The sequence below is a fragment of the Aedes albopictus genome, chromosome 2 (assembly GCF_035046485.1).
Source record: "Aedes albopictus strain Foshan chromosome 2, AalbF5, whole genome shotgun sequence".
Taxonomy (NCBI): Eukaryota; Metazoa; Arthropoda; class Insecta; order Diptera; family Culicidae; genus Aedes; species Aedes albopictus.
In genome coordinates this window covers 244,947,528-244,960,426 of record NC_085137.1, presented here as the reverse complement: position 1 = coordinate 244,960,426, position 12,899 = coordinate 244,947,528, and the positions used below count along the sequence as shown (strand labels likewise).

The 12,899-nt window shown below is 39.5% G+C and overlaps 1 pseudogene; it reads right to left on the bottom strand.

Annotated features, from left to right (window-relative positions):
• Positions 1–1,010: 1,010 nt before the first annotated feature.
• Positions 1,011–11,903, bottom strand: LOC115256048 (uncharacterized; annotated as a pseudogene).
• Between the last annotated feature and the right edge of the window lie 996 nt (positions 11,904–12,899).

Genomic DNA, 12,899 nt, shown 5'->3' with positions numbered 1-12,899 from the left:
ATCATTATTCTCTGGTCATTCCAGCTTCGATCGCCGCACCAGAGTTGTCATCAACAGTTGGGCTCGCAGGCGGGGCACGCGATTTAAGCTCTATTTATTTATTTAACCGTAACATGATGTTCCCAAGTGGCCTTGGTTCAACATTCAACATTCATGCCCCTGCAGGGTATCCGAAATCAGAAGCGCCCTAGCAGTATCTCTTTGAACCGTAAGTGGCTGCAAGTTGATCGACTTTCATAGATTGGTAATCGGTACGGGTCCGACCATGGCAATCTCCGTAGTACATACCTCAAAAACCGCCGTTGCACAGACTCAATTCGTTGGACAGCGTTGTTGTACTGAGGAAGAGGAGGTCAAACAACTGAGCAGTACTCTAATACAGAGCGAGAAGGTGTACTGTACAGAGATTTCAGGCAGTAGATGTCCGTCTAAAGATGAATCCCAGTATCCCGGAGACTTTTCCAACAACATAGTTGTCATCATGTCATTTTACCCCACCCCAGGGATAGGAACGCTCACTTGCAAAGAGTTACACTCATTTGCTATTTTTTCAGCTCAGGAGCGTGCAATCAAGAAACGATGTATGGACGACTTTGGTTTTGTCTAAATGTTTGCTGAACAGAGTAGGGGCCGTATACGCATACAACCAAAATAATTTGATCTTTTTCACTTTACTTTTCATATATTTCAACTTATACCAAGGGAGAACATAGATAAGATTTACTTAATTAAGCATTTGCATGTAAAACTATAACAAACCCATATATTGTACCCATATCAATGTGGAGAAATTTTAAAATATACATAGATCGCCATTATTTGTTTTTGCTCATCTTCATATGAAAATGAACCGCTGCAAAACATACCCAATGTTTTAGAGTTGACTGAATTCAAATATTATGCCATTAAGTTGACCATTTTTCTACAAATTAGTGTGTACTGGTCATCAACTATCATATTTTTTTACTATGTATATAAATTCGCCTTCACAGACGAATTTTTCATTTCTGTCAACTGCAATTGTTACTCCTTTTGCGTTGATTATTTTTGAATATGAGTTCTTCTTTTCTCTTATCCATCGGTGTCCTGCTATCCATAGTAAATTTTGAATGTTCTGAAAGTCTGTTTCTGAATTGCTGAAGTGGGAATGGCGCCTTTTTCACGTAATGCAACATAGTCTGCATGTAATTTTCGAAGGGAAATGCCGAAAAATTGTCTAGGGGTCCATGTAACAAACAGTCGTCTGAAATATGTGCTAACACATGGTCATTGTTTTTGCCTTTCTCGTACACCAAGGTGTACCGAAAGGCTATATGTTCACTCCAAAAACGAAAATTTGATAGAGCCTCCGGAGGGGTCAAGTCTTATATACCAATCGACTCAGCTCGACGAATTGAGATGATGTCTGTGTGTGTGTATGTGTGTGTGTGTGTGTATGTGTGTATGTGTACAAAAAAACTCACATCACTTTTTGGCAGTAAACCTCAACCGATTTTAATGACCGACGGTTCATTCGACGCGGAATCTGGTCCCATTGTTTCCTATTGAAAATGGTTCAGATCGGTCCAGCTGTTCCGGAGTTATGGCCATTTAGGTGTTCCGGACCGGTACCCCAGGAAGGCGCCAGATATGAAAACGCTATAAACCCATCCATGCGGCACATCAAACTACGGCATTTTCGATAACTTGATGAATTGTAAGCAGTAAAATAGTCTCAGACCATATCTGAACCGGTAGTGTCCCGGAACCGGTTCCGGGTGTCCCGCCGGAAGTGACCAAACATAAAAGTTAACTAAACCCAAGCATGCGACATATCAAACCGCGGCTTTTTCGATAACGTGATGAACAGTAAGCAGGAAAACATTCTCAGACCATATCGGAACCGGTAGTGTTCCGGAACCGGTTGCAAATGTCCCGCCGGAAGTCGCCAAGTATAAAAGTTAAACAAACCCATGCATGCGACATATCAAAGAGTGGCTTTTTTGATATCCTGATGAACAGTAAGCAGGATAATATTCTCAGACCATATCTGAACCGGTTGGGTCCCGGAACCGCTTCCGGGTGTCCCGTCGGAAGTGGCCAAATAAAATTGAACTAAAACCATGCATGCGACACATCACTTCGCGGATTTTTTGGCATCTTGATTTGGCAAAAAAAAAATTCCGGCCATATTGGGGACAACCGGTAGTGTTCCGCAACCGATTACGGTTGCCCCATCGGAAGTGGTCAAATGTAAAGGAGAACCAAACCCATAAATTCGACACATTTAATTACTTTTTAGGTAAGCTGATGAACGGTTAACAAGAAAAAAAATCATATCAAATCATACTTTGGAAAACCAATAGTGTGCTGAAACCGGTTTCAGGTGCCCCGACGGAAGTGGTCAAATGTAGAAAAGAGCCAAACGCATACACGCAGCACATTAAATAACGGCTTCTTCGATAACGCGAAGAACGGTCAGCAAGAAAATAGTCTCAGGCCAGTAGTGTTCCGGAACCAGATTCGAGTGCCTCGCCGGAACTGGCGAAATGCACATATGAACGAAACCCATACATGCATTACATCAATTTGCTACCACATCAGGGACAATCGGTTAGTGGTGAACCGAAAGTGGTAAATGTGAAATTGGACCAAACCCATGCGCGTCGTACCATAAAACCACGGTAATTCGACAATGGTTGCCGTCAAATTACCTGGGTAAACTTTTAATTCGATAAACTAACTCTATTTTAGTTTTGTTAAGATTGTATGATTTGTTTTTGAACACAAATCTCACAGATATTGTGGTGGTATAAATTGATAGCTTGTTCATTTCACGATTGTTGGCTTCCGAGGTTCACTGCGGTTGATTACCAAACGGATCAGGTGTCGGAAAGCACCAAATTAGAACTTTCGGAAATAGCAGCTGCACGAGGAGCCGGTATGAGTAACATCACAATATCGTATTGACAGTGTATTACACTGTGACATTTGATCATTTTTTAATGCAACTAATTTCGAATGAGCGGGGTACAAATTAAAAAGTGTCGTATTAAAGACACGGTGTGTTTATAGAGCAACTTTGTAACAAAAAAATAAGTAAGTCTGGAATTTTGCCCAATGATACTTTGGACCATTCCCTTCAATTTGCTGGGTCGGAGGAAATCATCCATCGGGGGGTCTAGAACAAAAATTTTTTTTGAAGGTTTTTCATGCAAAAACTGTTAAAAGCGCATATTGTAAATCATTGCATCTCCTACAAATAGTCACAACTTTTTTGTCTTTGCAGATAGATTCGTAAATTTTTCAGGATTTTCGAAGTAGTATGCGTAGATGACTGTGTGAAAATTTCACTGGAATATGTTGAATGGTTTTCAAATAATAGCAAAACTATCAAACACATTCCAAAATACTAAGCTTAGTAGCAAAAGTTCAACAAAATATCTATATTACTTTATATAATAATACATGAAAAATATTTTATGCAATTTAGTATCATAATTTACATTTTATCTAACTCATTTTGGTATCATAATGACCAATTTTTCAGAACTGGTTCATTATGCAACTGAAATGAGTTGCATAATGAAAAATAGTTGTATAATGTTCATAATGCAACTCATTTGAGTTGCATTATGAACATTATGCAACTCAAATGGGTTGCATTATGAAAAAATCATTGCATAAAATTTTGTATGGAACTCGTAGCAAAACTCGATTTTTTCAGCACTCTTCGTATTTATCCAACTCGGCAGGCCTCGTTGGATAAATGTACGACTCGTGCTGAAAAAATCAATTTTTTGCAACTCGTTACATAAATAGCTATAATTCTAAGCACATTGAGTCATTATGATGGCGGTACTGTGAAAACTTGTTTTTCAAATGATGAACAGATACATAGCCAAATACATGAAAGGAAAACACACACTGCTGTTATGTAGCTTTTCATCAAAGTATTAATTGTTTATTTCAAGAACGTGGTTTTTCGTATACATGTTCACAAGTACAAGTATGCCTCTAATACGAATCCTATAATAAACACAATTATCATGATTGCTGAGCATGTCGGCTTTCCCTAAAAATATATTTGAATGTTATTTGGTAAGTCAAGAAAAGCACTCGAGGATTGGAAAACATCTCTGTTTCGAGGAAAAAGTACAGAAACTAAATTATTTTGTAACTAATGTTTACAAGCTCAAAATTAAATAGTATTGCACCTTAGTCAAAAAATAAAAACAAGTTAACTCTGTTAAAGACCTCATAATAACATTGAAGTTGTGGGTATGAGTCTACATTAAACCATTGTCTTGAAGGACACAGTAACGAGAACTGAATTCAAAACAGAATTCAGTTGGGAAATATTCGATCAAGGGCAACTTTACGGTACTAAACATAGTTTTCGGATTATTCCACGATATTTGACATTGCTGTTGGACCTAAACTTAACCCTTAACCGCCCGGGACGATTCTTTCTGACTTCAAATGGCTCGTTCTCCGAAACTAGGGCACCAAATTGCATTCGGTTTGAAGTATCATCAAGGGGAAGAGTGTAGCTTTACAATGGTTTGGCGGGGATCCCCCTATGACCCTCCCCCCTTTTCTGCGGGGCGGATCTAGGTGTGGCATGATCCGTAATATTACCATATGATCATAATTTCGGCTGAAAAACAGCATGATATTGTCGTTGTTAGTGACAGATTATTCTAAACATGTAATTTCGGACCTCATTAGGTCAACCGGTCATCCGGTGACCTCGGAACAGGTTCTGGGGACCTTGGAATCTCCGGTAGAAATGGCCATTTTTCGATTCTAAAAGAATCCCATCATGCGACACCTCAAATTTCACAGAATGCCGCGCGTAATCCAGTAAAACAAAGAAACACTTTATTGATCGATTCTGGTCACCCGGTGACCTCGGAACAGGTTCTGGGGACCTTGGAATCTCCGGTAGAAATGGCCATTTTTCGATTCTAAAAGAATCCCATCATGCGACACCTCAAATTTCACAGAATGCCGCGCGTAATCCAGTAAAACAAAAAAAAACTTTATTGATCGATTCTGGTCACCCGCTGACCTCGGAACAGGTTCTGAGGACCTTGGAATCTCCGGTAGAAATGGCCATTTTTCGATTCTAAAAGAATCCCATCTTGCGACACCTCAAATTTCACAGAATGCCGCGCGTAATCCAGTAAAACAAAGAAAAACTTTATTGATCGATTCTGGTCACCCGGTGACCTCGGAACAGGTTCTGGGGACCTTGGAATCTCCGGTAGAAATGGCCATTTTGCGATTCTAAAAGAATCCCATCATGCGACACCTCAAATTTCGCAGAATGCCGCGCGTAATCCAGTAAAACAAAGAAATTGTTCAAGAAATTCCTCCAAAAATTCCTCCTGAAAATCCTTCAGGAATTCCTCTAGAAATACTTCCAGGAATTCCTCCAGATAAATCCTCAGGAAGGATTACAGGAGAAATTCCTTGATAAATTCCTCCAGAATTACCTCAAGGAATTCCTCCAGGGATTCATCCAGAAAATTTTCAAGAAATTTCTGCCAGCCAAAGTTCCTCCAAGATTTTCAACCCTCCACGGATTCCTACAGAAAATCCTGAAGGAGCTTCTCCCGGAACTCTGACAGGAATTCCTCCATAAATTCCTCCAGGAGTTTCTCCAGGATTTTTTCCAGGAATTTCTAAAGGAATTCCTCCAGGGATTCATGCATGAATTTCTTCAGAAATTCCACCACAAATTTCTCCAGGAATTTCTTTTTTGGAGTTTTCTTTAAAAACTCCTTCAAGAAGCCTCAAATATTATTCCAGAAATTCCTCAATAAATTCCTCAAGGAGTTCCTCCCGTAATTCCTTCAGGGATTTTTTCAGGTATTTCTCCAGAAAATCCACTAGAAATTTCTGCAAGAATTCCTCCCAGATTTCCTCTAGGGATTCCTCCAGGAATTCCTCCACGGATTCCTCCAGAAAACCCAAAAGACTTTTCTCCCGAAACTCATTCAAGGATATCTTCAGGATTCCTCAAAAAAAAATCGTACATATATTCTTCTAGGAATTCCTTCAGAAATTCCTCAAGGAGTTCCTCAAGGAAACCTCAAATATTTCTCCAGAAATTCCTCAAAGAATGCCTCTAGAAATTTCTCCAGTAATTCTTCCAGATAATTCTCCATAAAAAATCCTATAGGATTTTTCGCCAAAATTCCTCCAAGATTTCGTCAATGGATTACTCCAAAAAATCCTAAAAAAATACCGGAAGTCTTCTAGGAAATTCTCTTGGAATTTCTCGAAAAATTGCTCTAGGCATTTCTCCAGGATTTATTTTTCAGGAACTTCTTCAGGAATTCCTCCATGGATTCATCCATGAACATATTCAAAAATTCCTCATCAATTCCTCCAGAAATTCATCCAGATGGGATTCTTTTAGACTCGAAAAATAATCATTTCTATCGAAGATTCCAAGGTCCCCAGAACCTGTGCCGAGGTCACCGGGTGACCAGAATCGATCAAAATTATTTTTCTTTGTTTTACTGAATTACGCGCGGCATTCTGTGAAATTTGAGGTGTCGCATGATGGGATTTTTTTAGAATCGAAAAATGGCCATTTCTACCGGAGATTCCAAGGTCCCCAGAACCTGTTCCGAGGTCACCGGGTGACCAGAATCGATCAAAAGAGTTTTTTTTTGTTTTACTGGATTACGCGCGGCATTCTGCGAAATTTGAGGTGTCGCATGATGGGATTCTTTTAGAATCGAAAAATGGTTATTTCTACCGGAGATTCCAAGGTCCCCAGAACCTGTTCCGAGGTCACCGGGTGACCAGAATCGATCAATAAAGTTTTTCTTTGTTTTACTGGATTACGCGCGGCATTCTGCGAAATTTGAGGTGTCGCATGATGGGATTCTTTTAGAATCGAAAAATGGCCATTTCTACCGGAGATTCCAAGGTCCCCAGAACCTGTTCCGAGGACACCGGGTGACCAGAATCAATAAATAGAGTTTTTCTTTGTTTTACTGGATTACGCGCGGCATTCTGCGAAATTTGAGGTGTCGCATGATGGGATTCTTTTAGAATCGAAAAATGGCCATTTCTACCGGAGATTCCAAGGTCCCCAGAACCTGTTCCGAGGACACCGGGTGACCAGAATCAATAAATAGAGTTTTTCTTTGTTTTACTGGATTACGCGCGGCATTCTGCGAAATTTGAGGTGTCGCATGATGGGATTCTTATAGAATCGAAAAATGGCCATTTCTGCCGAAGATTCCAAGGTCCTCAGAACCTGTTCCGAGGTCACCGAGTGACCAGAATCGATCAATAAAGTTTTTCTTTGTTTTACAGGGTTACGTGCGGCATTCTGCGAAATTTGAGGTGTCGCATGATGGGATTCTTTTAGAATCGAAAAATGGCCATTTCTACCGGAGATTCCAAGGTCCCCAGAACCTGTTCCGAGGTCACCGGGTGACCAGAATCGTTCAATAAAGTTTTTCTTTGTTTTACTGGATTACGCGCGGCATTCTGGGAAATTTGAGGTGTCGCATGATGGGATTCTTTTAGAATCGAAAAATGGCCATTTCTGCCGGAGATTCCAAGGTCCTCAGAACCTGTTCCGAGGTCACCGGGTGACCAGAATCGATCAATAGAGTTTTTTTTTTGTTTTACTGGATTACGCGCGGCATTCTGCGAAATTTGAGGTGTCGCATGATGGGATTCTTTTAGAATCGAAAAATGGCCATTTCTACCGGAGATTCCAAGGTCCCCAGAACCTGTTCCGAGGTCACCGGGTGACCAGAATCGATCAATAAAGTTTTTCTTTGTTTTACTGAATAACGCGCGGCATTCTGCGAAATTTGAGGTTTCGCATGATGGGATTCTTTTAGAATCGAAAAATGACCATTTCTACCGGAGATTCCAAGGTCCCCAGAACCTGTTCCGAGGTCACCGGGTGACCAGAATCGATCAATAAAGTTTTTCTTTGTTTTACTGGATTACGCGCGGCATTCTGCGAAATTTGAGGTGTCGCATGATGGGATTCTTTTAGAATCGAAAAATGGCCATTTCTACCGGAGATTCCAAGGTCCCCAGAACCTGTTCCGAGGACACCGGGTGACCAGAATCAATAAATAGAGTTTTTCTTTGTTTTACTGGATTACGCGCGGCATTCTGCGAAATTTGAGGTGTCGCATGATGGGATTCTTATAGAATCGAAAAATGGCCATTTCTGCCGAAGATTCCAAGGTCCTCAGAACCTGTTCCGAGGTCACCGAGTGACCAGAATCGATCAATAAAGTTTTTCTTTGTTTTACTGGGTTACGTGCGGCATTCTGCGAATGCCTGATGCCTTCATGCGAATGCATGATGGGATTCTTTTAGAATCGAAAAATGGCCATTTCTACCGGAGATTCCAAGGTCCCCAGAACCTGTTCCGAGGTCACCGGATGACCGGTTGACCTAATGAGGTCCGAAATTACATGTTTAGAATAATCTGTCACTAACAACGACAATATCATGCTGTTTTTCAGCCGAAATTATGATCATATGGTAATATTACGGATCATGCCACACCTAGATCCGCCCCGCAGAAAAGGGGGGAGGGTCATAGGGGGATCCCCGCCAAACCATTGTAAAGCTACACTCTTCCCCTTGATGATACTTCAAACCGAATGCAATTTGGTGCCCTAGTTTCGGAGAACGAGCCATTTGAAGTCAGAAAGAATCGTCCCGGGCGGTTAAGGGTTAAGTTTGTCTTTGAATTTAATAGCAATATGATGCTTATTGTTCATGCCACCATTTATTAACAAATAACTGATAATAAGTACTGAAAGAATAGTTGAAAAAAACGGAGTATTTATTGATAATGTTTCTACATTAAGCATGAAAATTAGGCTGTTCAGCATAAAGCCTAGGAAAAAAATTGATAACAATGATTTAAATAGTCTTATCGATTTGTATATGATGTCTCAAAAAATATTTTCTGTGTAATTTGAAACCTCCAAGCATGAGGAAGAGTGATTGATCATTGTTAGGGCGTTGTGACTAGTAGAATATTTTCAACATAAATCTATATCTTTCGAAAAAAAATAACAAACAGTTTTTTTGTAATCCATATTATTGCGCCACGCTCCCCTAAAGCCTTTTGCTTGCAATTTGATACTTAGATAAACCATAATCATAAAAAAAAAAATGGAAAAAATAAACAAGTATACGCAAAACCACGTTCCTGAAATAAATAACTAATACTTTGGTGAAAAGCTACATAATGACAGTGTTTGTATTTTCCTTTCATGTATTTGACTGTGTATCTGTTCATCATTTAGAAAACAAGTTTCCACAGTACCGCCATCATAATGACTCAAGGTGCTTAGAATTAAATATTTTTCATAAATTATTATATAAAGTAATATAGATATTTTGTTGAACTTTTGCTACTAAGCTTAGTATTTTGGAATGCGTTTGATAGTTTTGCTATTATTTGAAAACCATTCAACATATTTCAATGAAATTTTCACACAGTCATCTACGCATACTACTTCGAAACGCCTGGAAATTTTATGGTTCTATCTTCAAAGACAAAAAAGTTGTGACTATTTGTAGGAGATGCAATACTTTACAATATGCGCATTTAACAGTTTTTGCATAAAAATCCTTCAAAAAAAATTTTTGTTCTAGACCCCCCGATGGATGTTTTCCACCGACCCAGCAAATTGAAGGGAATGGCCCAAAGTATCATTGGGCAAAATTTCAGACTTACTTATTTTTTTATTATAAAGTTGTTCTACACAACACACCGTGAAGAGTGATGAATACGCGGGGTTTGACAGTATATCAATTGCAGCTTTTTTGATAACTTCTTCTTCTTTATGGGTCGACATTCGCATTGGAACTTGGCCTGCCTCTCTTCTACTTAGTGTTCTTTAGAGCACTTCCACAGTTATTAATTGAAGGGTTTTCTTTACCTGCCATTGCATGAATTTGTATATTGTGAGACAAGTGCAATGATAAACTATGCCCAGGAAGTCGAGAAAATGTTCCCAACCTGAACGGGAATCAAACCCACCGTTTCCGGATTGGCGATTCATAGCCTTAACCACTAGGCCAACTGGAGACCCTTTTTTGATAACACGATGATCGATTCGTAAGAACATAGCCTCAAACCATATTTTAGACAACCGGTAGTGTCCCGAAACTAGTTCTGGGTGTCCCACTGGAAGTGGTCAAAGGTAGAAGTGATCTGTACCCATGCATTAGATAAATCAAATCGTGTTTTTTTAGGTAACCTAATGTACGTTAGCAATGATATTGCATCAGACTATATTCTGGAGACCCGATGGTGCTCCGGAACCTGTTCCAGAAAGTAACCAACTGTACCATGCGACACACCACATCACGGCTTTTTTAATAACCTGAGGAACGGTTATCTAGAAAATAGGCTCGTACCACATTAGAGACTACCGGTAGGGTTGCACAACCAGCGTTTGATGCTTCGCTGGAACTACGAAAGTAAATAAAATCAATGCAAGCGATAAATATGTGTAAGAGAACAAAATCTTGACATATTAAACCCACATATAAACAGACGTCTCACTATACTCACTACGTTCTGGTTTTCAACAGTCAATAAAATATAACCTAGAATGTGCAGAAAAAACTTTATCGAAGACCGCAAAGTGATCTGTGATTGTGTAAAAAGTTATATCTTAGCTTGTTAGTATCGTCTTGATATTGATCAGCTCCCAGTTTTAGTGAAGGTACTCAAGCAGTCAACTGAGAAATCTGATATTATTCAGTTCTGCTTATACGTGCTTATGCTACGTCGGATTATGTGCCATCAATAAGTCAATTCAATGATGGCTTTAATAAAATGCTTGCTTTTCTTAAAAAATATTAGGATTCTGGAACACTTTGACTTACGTCGACGGAAAGATCGTGAGAACATATATGACGAGAAAGGCACTATCACATCTAGGTGGATTAATTTGGGTTTTTCACCATACAAATTCATAAAGTCTCTTGCAAAAGCTTCAATCATGTTTTTTTGCTGTTTGATTCATGAATCAGGGTCGTGCAATTTCGAAAGGAAAACATGACGTACGACGACTGTAGCAAATCGTTTCCCATGCGAACGGACTGCTGTGATGCTTCATCTCTCACCCAGCAACACACTCGTTCGTTGCTGCTACAGAAACAAGTGTGTATGAAGCATGGGATGATACACTTGGATTTTCGTTTCATTTATGAGTCATTGAAATACTTCAACATGCTAAAAACACTATTTAAACCACATTTTTAAATAGTGGTGCACGCCAATAGAATGATAATTATGTTTTATGAAAGAGGATAACAAATTCGGCCACTTAAATCCAATTAACCGGCGCCCGTAACCATTGAGAGACTAGCGCGCACCAGTGAGACACTAATGCTCTGACGGGTGAAGCACAAGCAATGCGACCGGGTGGGAGACTACCGAGTGCTACGATGAGTGGAAAAGTTTTTTTAACGACCGAGTCATTAAAAAAATGTATGACACACTTGAAGTGACTCATTCAAATGTTGCATGAAAGTGTATCATTGAAACGAAATTGTATGCCCCTGTTCATGATGCGATAAAGTATAGGATGGCATAAAATTCGTATTGCACAGTGCAATTTAAGGAAATGTATATGAAACTATTCATCTGTGACGTCAGCGAAAATAAGAGGACCCAGATAAAGTAAAATCAAACGCAATTAAGTAGCTTTAAACCCTTTAATACCTGTAAGTGGTCTAGGCTTTCGAGCAAAATCCCTTTCAATTTGCTTTTCAACTACTAGTATTCTATTGTCAATCGCTTATTTTGTGCATTTCGATTTGGCTAAATGGATCGTCGCTGTTTTTAACCACATTTTCAGTAATGAACGAAACACCCCAAGAAGAACGTTATGCATATAATCGATAGGAACATTTGCGATACACCGAATGCCAATAGATGCAAGTGAAGGCAGCCTGTCTGTTCTGACAAATCTAAAAATGATTCATTAGTCCGTAGTGGTGCAAAGTAAATGTTGGTAATAGTCTTTTTGTGACCCACATAGGGTTTTCGACCCTATTCCCGGCACAACAGATAAACAAAATTGTTCAATGCCTAAATTCACTACGAAACGATCGTTTTCGTCCACTTCTTCCATCTGAATCAGATACCTTATTGCGTGAACTTGTTGTTAACAGTGATTAAAAAGATAGGCAATGGCTTAAGTAATTGTTAGCCTACTTTGAATAAAACGCATATTTTATCAACAGCTACTGAAAAATCTGTGTAGGTAGCATCCGTTTGGTGGCCACACTCTTTTTCACGAATAATGGAAGATGTGTATATGACTAAATTGGTAACGGTAGATCTCTTTGGCGTGAATCCGTGGGGTTCCTCTCAGATACGCGCTAAAACCGCTCAGCACCTAAAATGTGTAAGCCCTACTCATAAGTGCATAATTTTATAAGGTCACTAGTAAACCTGGCTAGATTGTCGTACAAAAAAATTGCGAATCTCACGATTTTATGGACGCAGGAGCTGACTTTGTGAATGTGTAAGGGTTACACATTTTTGGTGTAGTCTGGAAATTATGCATTTTAGTGCTGAGTGGTTTTGGCGTGTATAATCCGAACATTTCTGCATCATTTGGTGGAGAATAAGGTTTCCGAATAACTTTGAAGCTGCGCTCAATGAAGCAATACCGCAGTAATTAGAAACTACTTTTTTGTTACCTTTCTTGAAAACCGGAAAGACGTAGGATTCTTTCCAGTTGCAAGGAAGTACACCGCTCAAAAGTGATAGGTTAAAAATTGTCGTTCATAGTTGTGACACAGATGAAATGCATTTGCGCAGTACAATTAAAGGAATTCAATCAGGACCGGGATTCGACGATGTTTTCAGAGCTCTGGTCGTA